A 9,665-nucleotide genomic window follows, 5' to 3' on the forward strand; every position below is an offset into this window, starting at 1 on the left:
CATGTATTCTCATCCCAAAAATATTAGATTTTAAAAGTGGGACTATAACTCACTTTCACAGATTTTTACTTCGTCGGGAAGTAAGACTTGGCCACTGGTTGATTCACGAACCTATAACAATATATACATATATATCAAAGTATGTTCAAAATATATTTACAATACTTTTAATATATTTTGATGTTTTAAGTTTATTAAGTCAGCTGTCCTCGTTAGTAACCTACAACTAGTTGTCCACAGTTAGATGTACAGAAATAAATCGATAAATATTATCTTGAATCAATCCACGACCCAGTGTATACGTATCTCAGTATTGATCACAACTCAAACTATATATATTTTGGAATCAACCTCAACCCTGTATAGCTAACTCCAACATTCACATATAGAGTGTCTATGGTTGTTCCGAAATATATATAGATGTGTCGACATGATAGGTCGAAACATTGTATACGTGTCTATGGTATCTCAAGATTACATAATATACAATACAAGTTGATTAAGTTATGGTTGGAATAGATTTGTTACCAATTTTCACGTAGCTAAAATGAGAAAAATTATCCAATCTTGTTTTACCCATAACTTCTTCATTTTAAATCCATTTTGAGTGAATAAAATTGCTATGGTTTCATATTGAACTCTATTTTATGAATATAAACAGAAAAGTATAGGTTTATAGTCGGAAAAATAAGTTACAAGTCGTTTTTGTAAAGGTAGTCATTTCAGTCGAAAGAACGACGTCTAGATGACCATTTTAGAAAACATACTTCCACTTTGAGTTTAACCATAATTTTTGGATATAGTTTCATGTTCATAATAAAAATCATTTTCTTAGAATAACAACTTTTAAATCAAAGTTTATCATAGCTTTTAATTAACTAACCCAAAACAGCCCGCGGTGTTACTACGACGGCGTAAATCCGGTTTTACGGTGTTTTTCGTGTTTCCAGGTTTTAAATCATTAAGTTAGCATATCATATAGATATAGAACATGTGTTTAGTTGATTTTAAAAGTCAAGTTAGAAGGATTAACTTTTGTTTTCTAACAAGTTTAGAATTAACTAAACTATGTTCTAGTGATTACAAGTTTAAACCTTCGAATAAGATAACTTTATATGTATGAATCGAATGATGTTATGAACATCATTACTACCTTAAGTTCCTTGGATAAACCTACTGGAAAAGAGAAAAATGGATCTAGCTTCAATGGATCCTTGGATGGCTCGAAGTTCTTGAAGCAAAATCATGACACGAAAACAAGTTCAAGTAAGATCATCACTTGAAATAAGATTGTTATAGTTATAGAAATTGAACCAAAGTTTAAATATGATTATTACCTTGTATTAGAATGATAACCTACTGTAAGAAACAAAGATTTCTTGAGGTTGGATGATCACCTTACAAGATTGGAAGTGAGCTAGCAAACTTGAAAGTATTCTTGATTTTATGAAACTAGAACTTTTGGAATTTATGAAGAACACTTAGAACTTGAAGATAGAACTTGAGAGAGATCAATTAGATGAAGAAAATTGAAGAATGAAAGTGTTTGTAGGTGTTTTTGGTCGTTGGTGTATGGATTAGATATAAAGGATATGTAATTTTGTTTTCATGTAAATAAGTCATGAATGATTACTCATATTTTTGTAATTTTATGAGATATTCCATGCTAGTTGCCAAATGATGGTTCCAACATGTGTTAGGTGACTCACATGGGCTGCTAAGAGCTGATCATTGGAGTGTATATACCAATATTACATACATTTAAAAGCTGTGTATTGTACGAGTATGAATACGGGTGCATACGAGTAGAATTGTTGATGAAACTGAACGAGGATGTAATTGTAAGCATTTTTGTTAAGTAGAAGTATTTTGATAAGTGTCTTGAAGTCTTTCAAAAGTGTATGAATACATATTAAAACACTACATGTATATACATTTTAACTAAGTCGTTAAGTCATCGTTAGTCGTTACATGTAAATGTTGTTTTGAAACCTTTAGATTAACGATCTTGTTATACGTGTCTATGGTATCTCAAGATTACATAATATACAATACAAGTTGATTAAGTTATGGTTGGAATAGATTTGTTACCAATTTTCACGTAGCTAAAATGAGAAAAAATATCCAATCTTGTTTTACCCATAACTTCTTCATTTTAAATCCGTTTTGAGTGAATCAAATTGCTATGGTTTCATATTGAACTCTATTTTATGAATCTAAACAGAAAAAGTATAGATTTATAGTCGGAAAAATAATTTACAAGTCGTTTTTGTAAAGGTAGTCATTTTAGTCGAAAGAACGACGTCTAGATGACCATTTTAGAAAACATACTTCCACTTTGAGTTTAACCATAATTTTTGGATATAGTTTCATGTTCATAATAAAAATCATTTTCCCAGAATAACAACTTTTAAATCAAAGTTTATCATAGTTTTTAATTAACTAACCGAAAACAGCCCGCGGTGTTACTACGACGGCGTAAATTCGATTTTACGGTGTTTTTCGTGTTTCCAGGTTTTAAATCACTAAGTTAGCATATCATATAGATATAGAACATGTGTTTAGTTGATTTTAAAAGTCAAGTTAGAAGGATTAACTTTTATTTGCGAACAAGTTTAGAATTAACTAAACTATGTTCTAGTGATTACAAGTTTAAACCTTCGAATAAGATAGCTTTATATGTATGAATCGAATGATGTTATGAACATCATTACTACCTCAAGTTCCTTGGATAAATCTACTGGAAATGAGAAAAATAGATCTAGCTTCAAAGGATCCTTGGATGGCTTGAAAGTTCTTGAAGCAGAATCATGACACGAAAACAATTTCAAATAAGATTTCCACTCGAAATAAGATTGTTATAGTTATAGAAATTGAATTAAAGTTTGAATATGATTATTACCTTGTATTATAAAGATAACCTACTGTAAGTAACAAAGGTTTCTTGATCTTGGATGATTACTTGGAATGGATTTAGAAAACTTGGAAGTAAACTTGCAATCTTGGAAGTATTCTTAATTTTATGAAACTAGAACTTTTGGAATTTATGAAGAACACTTAGAACTTGAAGATAGAACTTGAGAGAGATCAATTAGATGAAGAAAATTAAAGAATGAAAGTATTTGTAGGTGTTTTTGGTCGTTGGTGTATGGATTAGATATAAAGGATATGTAATTTTGTTTTCATGTAAATAAGTCATGAATGATTACTCATATTTTTGTAATTTTATGAGATATTTCATGCTAGTTGCCAAATGATGGTTCCCACATGTGTTAGGTGACTCACATGGGATGCTAAGAGCTGATCATTGGAGTGTATATACCAATAGTACATACATCTAAAAGCTGTGTATTGTACGAGTACGAATACGGGTGCATACGAGTAGAATTGTTGATGAAACTGAACGAGGATGTAATTGTAAGCATTTTTGTTAAGTAGAAGTATTTTGATAAGTGTATTGAAATCTTTCAAAAGTGTATAAATACATATTAAAACACTACATGTATATACATTTTAACTGAGTCGTTAAGTCATCGTTAGTCGTTACATGTAAGTGTTGTTTTGAAACCTTTAGGTTAACGATCTTGTTAAATGTTGTTAACCCAATGTTTATAATATCAAATGAGATTTTAAATTATTATATTATCATGATATTATCATGTATGAATATCTCTTAATATGATATATATACATTAAATGTCTTTACAACGATAATCGTTACATATATGTCTCGTTTAAAAATCATTAAGTTAGTAGTCTTGTTTTTACATATGTAGTTCATTGTTAATATACTTAATGATATGTTTAATTATCATAGTATCATGTTAACTATATATATATCCATATATATGTCATCATATAGTTTTTACAAGTTTTAACGTTCGTGAATCACCGGTCAACTTGGGTGGTCAATTGTCTATATGAAACATATTTCAATTAATCAAGTCTTAACAAGTTTGATTGCTTAACATGTTGGAAACATTTATTCATGTAAATATCAATCTCAATTAATATATATAAACATGGAAAAGTTCGGGTCACTACAGTACCTACCCGTTAAATAAATTTCGTCCCGAAATTTTAAGTAGTTGGAGGTGTTGACGTATCATCTGGAAATAAATGCGGTTATTTCTTCTTCATCTGATCTTCACGCTCCCAGGTGAACTCGGGTCCTCTACGAGCATTCCATCAAACCTTAACAATCGGTATCTTATTTTGTTTAAGTCTCTTATCCTCACGATCCATTATTTCGACGAGTTCTTCAATGAATTGAAGTTTTTCATTGATTTGGATATCGTCCAACGGAATAGTGAGATCTTCTTTAGCAAAACATTTCTTCAAATTTGAGACGTGGAAAGTGTTATATACAGCCGCGAGTTGTTGAGGTAGCTCCAGTTGGTAAGCTACTGGTCCGACACGATCTATAATCTTGAATGGTCCAATGTACCTTGGATTTAGTTTCCCCCGTTTACCAAATCGAACAATGCCTTTCTAAGGTGAAACCTTAAGCATGACCATTTCTCCAATTTCAAACTCTATATCTTTTCTTTTACTGTCCGCGTAGCTCTTTTGTCGACTCTGGGCGGTTTTCAATCTTTTTTGAATTTAGATGATTTTCTTGGTAGTTTCTTGTATTATCTCCGGACCCGTAATCTGTCTATCCCCCACTTCACTCCAACAAATCGAAGACCTACACTTTCTACCATAAAGTGCTTCAAACAGCGCCATTTCAATGCTTGAATGGTAGCTGTTGTTGTAGGAAAATTCTGCTAACGGTAGATGTCGATCCCAACTGTTTCCGAAATCAATAACACATGCTCGTAGCATGTCTTCAAGCGTTTGTATCATCCTTTCACTCTGCCCATCAGTTTGTGGATGATAGGCAGTACTCATGTCTAGACGAGTTCCCAATGCTTGCTGTAATGTCTGCCAGAATCTTGAAATAAATCTGCCATCCCTATCAGAGATAATAGAGATTGGTATTCCATGTCTGGAGACGACTTCCTTCAAATACAGTCGTGATAACTTCTCCATCTTGTCATCTTCTCTTATTGGCAGGAAGTGTGCTGACTTGGTGAGACGATCAACTATTACCCAAATAGTATCATAACCACTTGCAGTCCTTGGCAATTTAGTAATGAAATCCATGGTAATGTTTTCCCATTTCCATTCCGGGATTTCAGGTTGTTGTAGTAGACCTGATGGTTTCTGATGTTCAGCTTTGACCTTAGAACACGTCAAACATTCTCCTACATATTTAGCAATATCGGCTTTCATACCTGGCCACCAAAAATGTTTCTTAAGATCCTTGTACATCTTCCCCGTTCCAGGATGTTTTGAGTATCTTGTTTTATGAGCTTCTCTAAGTACCATTTCTCTCATATCTCCAAATTTTGGTACCCAAATTCTTTCAGCCCTATACCGGGTTCCGTCTTCCCGAATATTAAGATGCTTCTCCGATCCTTTGGGTATTTCATCCTTTAAATTTCCCTCTTTTAAAACTCCTTGTTACGCCTCCTTTATTTGAGTAGTAAGGTTATTATGAATCATTATATTCATAGATTTTACTCGAATGGGTTCTCTGTCCTTCCTGCTCAAGGCATCGGCTACCACATTTGCCTTCCCCGGGTGGTAACGAATCTCAAAGTCGTAATCATTCAACAATTCAATCCACCTACGCTGCCTCATATTCAGTTGTTTCTGATTAAATATGTGTTGAAGACTTTTGTGGTCAGTATATATAATACTTTTGACCCCATATAAGTAGTGCCTCCAAGTCTTTAATGCAAAAACAACTGCGCCTAATTCCAAATCATGTGTCATATAATTTTGTTCATGAATCTTCATTTGTCTAGACGCATAAGCAATCACCTTCGTTCGTTGCATTAATACACAACCGAGACCTTGCTTTGATGCGTCACAATAAATCACAAAATCATCATTCCCTTCAGGCAATGACAATATAGGTGCCGTAGTTAGCTTTTTCTTCAATAACTGAAACTCTCTCTCTTATTCATCATTTCATTCAAATTTCTTCCCTTTATGCGTTAATGCAGTCAAGGGTTTTGCTATTCTGGAAAAGTCTTGGATGAACCTTCTGTAGTAACCAGCTAGTCCTAAAAACTGGCGTATATGCTTCGGAGTTTTTGGGGTTTCCCACTTTTCAACGGTTTCGATCTTTGCCGGGTCCACCTGGATACCTTCTTTGTTCACTATGTGACCGAGGAATTGAACTTCTTCCAACCAAAATGCACACTTTGAAAACTTAGCGTACAGTTTTTCTTTCCTCAATACTTCTAGCACTTTTCTCAAATGTTCTTCGTGCTCTTGATCATTCTTTGAGTAAATAAGTATGTCATCGATGAAAACAATGATAAACTTGTCAAGATATGGCCCACACACTCAGTTCATAAGGTCCATGAACACAGCTGGTGCATTAGTCAATCCAAATGGCATAACCATAAACTCGTAATGACCATAACGCATCCTAAAAGCAGTTTTTGGAATATCATCCTCCTTTACTCGCATTTGATGATATCCAGAACGTAAATCGATCTTTGAATAAACTGAAGAGCCTTGTAGTTGATCAAATAAGTCATCAATTCTTAGCAGTGGATAACGGTTTTTGATGGTAAGTTTGTTCAACTGTCTGTAGTCAATACACAACCTAAATGTACCATCCTTCTTCTTGACAAACAAAACAGGAGCTCCCCATGGTGATGTACTTGGTCGAATGAAACCACGTTCTAATAGTTCTTGCAGTTGGCTTTGCAGTTCTTTCATCTCGCTGGGTGCGAGTCTATAAGGAGCACAAGCTATTGGTGCAGCTCCTGGTACAAGATCTATTTGAAATTCAACAGATCGATGTGGAGGTAGTCCCGGTAATTCTTTCGGAAATACATCCGGAAATTCTTTTGCGACGGGAACATCATTGATGCTCTTTTCTTCAGTTTGTACTTTCTCGACGTGTGCTAGAATAGCATAGCAACCTTTTCTTATTAGTTTTTGTGACTTCAAAATACTAATAAGATGTAGCTTCGTGTTGCCCTTTTCTCCGTACACCATTAAGGGTTTTCCTTTTTCTCGTATAATGCAAATTGCATTTTTGTAACAAACGATCTCTGCTTTCACTTCTTTCAACCAGTCCATACCGATTATCACATCAAAACTCCCTAACTCTACTGGTATCAAATCAATCTTAAATATTTCGCTACCCAGTTTAATTTCTCGATTCTGGCATATATTATCTGCTGAAATTAATTTACCGTTTGCTAATTCGAGTAAAAATTTACTATCCAACGGCGTCAATGGACAACTTAATTTAGCACAAAAATCTCTACTCATATAGCTTCTATCCACACCCGAATCAAATAAAACGTAAGCAGATTTATTGTCAATAAGAAACGTACCCGTAACAAGCTCCGGGTCTTCCTGTGCCTCTGCCGCATTAATATTGAAAACTCTTCCGCCTCCTTGTCCATTCGTGTTCTCCTAGTTCGGGCAATTTCTAATAATGTGGCCCGGTTTTCCACATTTATAACAAACTACATTGGCATAACTTGCTCCGACACTACTTGCTCCGCCATTACTCGTTCTGACACCATTTGTTCCTTTCGTTCTGTTATCCCCTGGTCCGTAGACCTCACACTTCGCCGCGCTATGACCATTTCTTTTACACTTGTTGCAAAATTTGGTGCAGAACCCCGAGTGATACTTTTCACACCTTTGGCATAGCTGCTTCTGATTGTTGTTGTTGTTGCGGTTGTTATTGTTGTTGGGATGATTGTTGTAGTTGCTGTTGTTGTTTTTGTTGTTGTTGTTGTTGTTGTTGTTGTTGTTGTTATTGTTGGGCCATTTGTTGTAGTTGCGATTGATGTTGCGATTGATGTTACGATTGTTGGGATAATTGTTGCGATTATTATTGTAATTGCTGTTGTTGTGGTATTGGTGATTCTTATCACCGTTTTCCTACCACTTTCTTTTGACTTGATTCACATTGGCCTCTTCAGCCGTCTGTTCTTTAATTCTTTCCTCAACCTAGTTCACTAGTTTGTGAGCCATTCTACATGCATGTTGTTTGGAGGCGGGCTCGTGTGAACTTATATCTTCTTGGATTCTTTCCGGTAATCCTTTCACAAATGCGTCGATCTTCTCTTCCTCATCTTCGAACGCTCCTGGACACAATAGACACAATTCTATGAATCGTCTTTCGTACGTGGTAATATCAAATCCTTGGGTTCGTAACCCTCTAAGTTCTGTCTTGAGCTTATTGACCTCGGTTCTGGGACGGTACTTCTCGTTCATCAAGTGCTTGAATGCTGACCACGGTAGTGCGTACGCATCGTCTTGTCCCACTTGCTCTAGATAGGTATTCCACCATGTTAACGCAGAACCTGTGAAGGTATGCGTAGCGTACTTCACTTTGTCCTCTTCAGTACACTTACTTATGGCAAACACCGATTCGACCTTCTCGGTCCACCGTTTCAATCCGATCGGTCCTTCGGTTCCATCAAATTCCAAAGGTTTGCAGGGAGTGAATTCTTTGTAGGTGCATCCTACACGATTTCCTGTACTGCTAGATCTAAGGTTATTGTTGGTATGTAGCGCAGCCTATACTGCGGTTATGTTTGAAGCTAGAAAAGTACAGAATTCCTCTTCATTCATATTCACGGTGTGTCGAGTAGTCGGTGCCATTTCCTTCAAAATAGTCAAATGGAACAAGTTAATCATACAGAATATTAAGAGTAGTTAATTGTATTTCGTAGCATAATATGAACTCATTTATAAAAGCTTTTTCTTCATATTAGCGTTTTATAAGTTTAAATTCGGGTAGTACCTACCCGTTAAGTTCATACTTAGTAGCTAATATACAATTCAACTACTACAATTCTATATGAAAAACTGATTATAATAATATTTCGCGTTCAAACTTTTACACAATCTTTTACAAACTTACAATACCGCTTATTTTACATATAGCATGAAATATAGCACACAATAAAATTGATACAAGATGGTTGTGAAGATAATTCTAGCTAGTACACAAGTCATTCAGCAAAGGCAATAAAGACACGTAATTCATACGTCCAGAAACAAGTCATGCATTCTGGTTTTACTAGGACTACTTCCCATCCTTGGTCTTGTGGAACATAACCGTTATGGCCGTTGATAAGACAGCGTGTTGTAACGTCGTCAAAGGGACGAGGGTTACGTAATGACCAACAGTCTCGTAATAACCTAAAAACCTCATTTCTTACCCCAATTACCGACTCCGTCACTTGTGGGAACGTTTTGTTTAATAGTTGTAGCCCGATGTTCTTTTTCTCACTTTGGTGAGAAGCAAACATTACTAACCCGTAAGCATAGCATGCTTCTTTATATTGCATGTTAGCCGCTTTTTCTAAATCATGAAGTCCTATATTCGGATACATTGAGTCAAAATAATTTCTTAACCCATTGCGTAAAATAGCATTTGGGTTCCCCGCAATATATGTGTCAAAGTAAACACATCGTAACTTATGGATTTCCCAATGTGATATCCCCCATCTTTCGAACGAAAGCCTTTTATAAACCGGGGCATTCTTGGAACGTTCTTCGAATGTCTTACAAACTAATCTCGCCTTAAATAGTTATGCCGAAGAATTCTGACCGACTCTAGACAAGAT

The sequence above is a fragment of the Rutidosis leptorrhynchoides genome, chromosome 7, assembly GCF_046630445.1.
Source record: "Rutidosis leptorrhynchoides isolate AG116_Rl617_1_P2 chromosome 7, CSIRO_AGI_Rlap_v1, whole genome shotgun sequence".
NCBI lineage: Eukaryota > Viridiplantae > Streptophyta > Magnoliopsida > Asterales > Asteraceae > Rutidosis > Rutidosis leptorrhynchoides.